At 37.7% G+C, this 5,065-nt stretch overlaps 1 non-coding gene across 1 annotated transcript; it reads right to left on the bottom strand.

The window, feature by feature from the left end:
* Nucleotides 1-4,346: 4,346 nt before the first annotated feature.
* LOC141669151 (small nucleolar RNA R71) lies at nucleotides 4,347-4,453 on the bottom strand. The gene has a single exon (XR_012553444.1). It is a non-coding gene; the product is annotated as a small nucleolar RNA R71 (small nucleolar RNA).
* Nucleotides 4,454-5,065: the final 612 nt, after the last annotated feature.

The following is a 5,065-nucleotide window of genomic DNA, read 5'->3' as shown; positions in this document are numbered from 1 at the left end:
ATTGGCATGACAATCCTATAGCTGGCAAGACTTTCGGTAGGACAATGAATTGAACTAGCAAGACAATCTGAATGAACTAGCATGACAATCAGAATGAACTAGCAAGACAATCATCCTCCTAGAGTAACTTTCGGTGAGACAATTGAATATGGCCTAGCATGACAATCGGTATGACAATCCTGATTGTCATGCTAGTTCATTTTCAATTGTCTTGCTGATTTAATGCTTGAATTTAATCCAATTAAACTTCTGAAAATTCCTAGAATTAATTCAGAATTAATTAATCAATTAATTCAATTAATAAATAAATTATTCTTCGCAGATATAATTTATTTTCTTAATTAAATTTGATGACTTAATTAATTAATAGAGAATTAATTCTAGTCTTGAGCAGCAACCATTCTTCTGCAAATCTTCTGAAAATCACTGAAAATTATGAATCAATTCCACCACTTCAACGTTGACACTCGATGTACTGTCTGGTTCATGAGTGACTAACTTCCGTGATGTTTCTTCATGTCTTGACTCCGACACTTTGATTTTCTTCAGATTAAATCCTTGTAATTTATTGATACCCTGACGAGATCTCTGTCACTTGATTAAATCCACGATCTTGATTTATATCACTGAGGCATGATCAACTTCTTGAACTTCTTCCAGTGAATTAACTCCTCAAGTCTGTAGATGAACATTGTCTCTGAATCCTTTGACAGATATTACTTTGCGAGATCTCTCTGACGGTAGATCCACTATTTACTTATTACATTCTTATTTGAGTTGAGTTGAATCCTCGAATATACAAATAGGCTATGACATATGACTTACAGGATCAAACAGGATAAAGTATGAGACAAGATTACAACTACCAATTATAGAATATAACTTACAACCCAAAATAAAACCAAATATACATAGTCGATCCCGGCTTGGAACCGACAGATAACCCATTGTATCTTTACAACACTCTGGCTAAGCGCTTGCTCACTCAAAATTGTACTACCTGCTCTGGTAACCGGAAGCCCTCAACACGATAGGGACCACCAGGTACGCTCTTACGAGCAGTGCGCCTAAGCCTGGTCATCTTCTTACTTAACTGCCATGGTTAGATTAAACAAAACATATGAGTATAAAACTCAGCAAATAACTATAAAGCAGTTCTACGATATAAAATCCACAATATACTTTACTGATCTCGGGGCATTCTACTTTATCATTTCTAGGTGACAGATTTCTATCTTTTGGGCTATGAAAGGGTTTTAGGAAGAAAAATTTGGGCTTTCAAGGAACAAGACTCAAGATAGGGTGAAAGCCGACATTCATCACAAATCATTAACAGGATCACGAATGATCTTTCAAATGGAAAACGACAATCTTTTCATTATAAGGAATCAAATATATGATCAACAGAATTAAAATCAGGGTTCACAAGCTATAAACTTCACAATATCACAATCAACTCTTTTCAAAGCAATATAAACCTTTTTCATTTTCAAAGAATCAATTACTGAGTAGGAAATTTCAATTCCTTTTAAAATAATTATGGAACCCTTGATTGGACCACTTTATCTTTCATTTCATAATAATAATACGGGTGATCAGCCCGTACCGACCTCCATCCGGTCTTTAAGGTACCAATGGCATAATTTCAACCTTAAACTGGACTAACCCCGCTAGCCTCTTACTATGACTGGACTAGTCCCACTAGCCTCTTACGTCCCAATCCAATCCATCAAGAATTCGTTTGGAAAACCTTGAGTTGGAAAAAGTAGGTTTACTAAATTTCATTTTATCATTACCAAAAATATGAAATCATTCGGACTCTTTTAAGTCGAAACTCATTCTTAAGTTCGATTTCAAGAATTCAAAGTTAAGGAAATGAATCAGGGATAAGCAAAGTTCAATTGTAGGGATCTTGATTAATGATAATATAGTTCTCAAGTTAGGGAAATCAAAACCGTTTAAAGGATCAATAGAGGAAAAGGTAAACAAGGAATGAAACATCATTATAAGGGGTTCGTAAAGGTACTTATAGGGTTTACAACAATTCATGGTATATTAAGTGATCAAAACAAGAAAAAGGTTACCAATGGGCTGGATCAATAAACTATCAATGACAAGTTCATAAGATCAATGACAAGGTATCTCAATAATCAATAACAGGGGTACATTACTTTAACAGTTCAATACTCTATATGGCATGAACAATATCCTTTTTATAACCTTTTACACAAGTAATTAGAGTTACTTGCCTGAATTCGCTTTCCCGAAAGTTGAACTACTGCCACCTAGTATTCCTTTCCCTTTCCTAGCCTGAATGCCCTCATCTGATAAGTGGATTTTATATCCACTTGGAATGCTTTATTACAAGCTTAAATTGGTGTTTTGGACTCAAGTTGTTGGTATTTTGATGTGTTTTTGTGTTCATGCATTTCAGGTATCAGTTAAATGAAGAAAAGAGCTTTTAAAGGAAATATGATGAAAAGTGATCAGAATTGGAAGCCAAGGCCATTGTCAAGTTGTAGAGAATCTCAATAGCTTCGCGTGGGCAGTTGAATCGCCTAATTCTAACGAGTAGAACTCAAGTTATGGTCAAAACAAGATTCATCAGAATATTTTTTCCAGTCAGTAGCTGAGCGCCCGCTCAGCAGAGCTGAGCGCCCGCTCAGGAGAGCTGAGCGGTCGCTCAGGAGAGCTGAGCGGTCGCTCAGGGCGCGGCTGGTCGCTGATTTCGCTGAAAAAACCTTTTTTGAGTAGAATTTGACGATTTTAAGGGTCCAGGTCCACTAGGGGCGTATATATACTTAAAAAAAAGGGTTTTCATCATCCGGGAAGATTGGGATACCAAGGAGAAGACCTAGAAGCACAGAACAACTCCGAAAAAGAAGATCTTATTTTCAACTTGTGATTCTTTGAATTAGTTGTAACTTTGGATGCTCGTTTTCGTTCTTGTTGAACCTAGATCTCGTTTATTCGTACTTTGATTATTATTTAGTTTATTAAGACCTTGTTTATACCATGCTTTCATTGGAACCCATGGTGACGATGAGTTCGATTATGGGCTAATCGTTGTCATGGGATTCTAGCGGATTTACTTATGGATTTCAATAATTAATTGTTTCGATATCTTGGTGTGTGGTGATTGTATGATATCCTAGTATTGGTTGTGCTTATTCGTCTTATATGCGTAGCTAACATATAAGATAGCGTGTTAATCTCTATTGAAGCGACAGTGAATATAGAGGTTTAGAACTTGCCATGCTAGCATAGGTTCATGTATGTGTATGCATGATTCGTAGGTAACTCTAACCGTTTTACTTGCCCTATGTAATCAAGATAGATAACTTGTGCTTAAACTGTTATGTTGTCAAATTCTATAGACATATAGGGTCTCTATATAATTGGTGCCTATTCAGCTTCTATCTCTTTTGTGGATGTCTGGTAGAATGGTACTCGTGCAATGAAAGTTGGCGTTTATCAGTTTCGTGTTATCTGATTAGTGTCATCACCATCACATGCTAAGGTTAAGAACAATAAGGCTATTGAATGAAGTATTTAATGAAGTTAGGATCCCATGTTTGTCATATATAGTAATTCAATCTCAATTCTCTTAGTTAATGTTATTTAGTATAATCTCTTAGTTTAATAAAAACCTAATTTGTTATTTGTCTTAGCATTGAGCGATAACCATACATTGTTGCATAGGTGCATAAATTGAACTTAACCTAAACCAGTCTCTGTGGGAACGAATCTGATTTATATCTTATACTACTTGCGAACGCGTATACATGCGTGAATATTAGCGCATATTTTCGCCCTAACAAGTTTTTGGCGCCGCTGCCGGGGACTCAGTGTTAATTTTTAGTTTATGTGCTTGTCATCAGTGGTCGTTAAAGTTCACTGACTCGGATTCTTTTACTTTCACAATTTATTTGTTTGTGTTTCAGGTACTCATTACAATGGGAGATCCAGCAGCACGAACGAAAGCCTTGATGGATTTTTCTCAACCCAAGATCAATGACATTCAATCTAGTATTGTCCGACCAACTATCACAGCTAATACCTTTGAGATCAAGCCTAGCATAATTCAATGGGTACAGACTTCAGTCCAGTTTGGGGGTTCTCCAACGGAAGATCCCAATACACACATTAGGGATTTCATTGAAATATGCGACACCTTCAAGTTCAACGGTGTTTCTGAAGATGCTGTGAAGCTGAGACTGTTCCCATTCTCTCTGAGGGACAAGGCTAAGAGCTGGTTACACTCTCTACCAGCTGGTTCGATTACTACTTGGGAGGATCTTGCTCAAAAATTCCTTACTAAATTCTTCCCTATGGCGAAGACAGCTGCAATCAGAAACGCTATTAGTCAATTTGCGCAGCAAACGGGAGAATCGCTAAGTGAAGCTTGGGAGCGCTACAAGGAGATGCTTAGGAAGTGTCCTCATTATGGAATTCCTGATTGGATGATCATCACTTCTTTTTACAATGGGTTGGGAGCACAGTCCAGACCCATGCTCGATGCAGCATCAGGCGGAGCATTATGGGCAAAGAACTATAAGGAAGCTTATGATCTAATTGAACTGATGGCTGCTAATGAATATCAGTATCCAACCCAGAGATGTCCACAGGGAAAGGTAGCAGGAGTACTTGAGGTGGATACAGCTACGGCTATCACTGCTCAACTAAAGGCGTTGTCTATGAAGATCGATTCTCTGGCTAACTATGGTGTTAAGCAGATAATTAGTGTTTGTGAGCTGTGTGCAGGTCCGCATGCGACAGAGCAATGCGCTATATCTAGCGACTCAGCTCAGTTTGTGAGCAACTTTCAGAGATCGCAACAACCAGTTCCAGACACTTATCATCCTGACAACTGGAATCATCCTAACTTCAGCTGGAGCAACAATCAGAATGTGATGCAACAGCCATTCCAGCCGTTTGGAAATAAGCTGTTCAACTCTCTTGGTTTTCAGCAACAACTCCAACTTCAACAACAAACTCATGATGCAGGTTTATCTTCGAATGAAAAATCTGAATTAGAGGAGTTGAGGCTTATGTGCAAAAACCA

Source organism: Apium graveolens, chromosome 6 (genome assembly GCF_009905375.1).
Source record: "Apium graveolens cultivar Ventura chromosome 6, ASM990537v1, whole genome shotgun sequence".
NCBI classification, from domain to species: Eukaryota; Viridiplantae; Streptophyta; class Magnoliopsida; order Apiales; family Apiaceae; genus Apium; species Apium graveolens.
The sequence above is the reverse complement of the archived record's forward strand: the minus strand, read 5'-3'. Positions and strand labels throughout refer to the sequence as shown.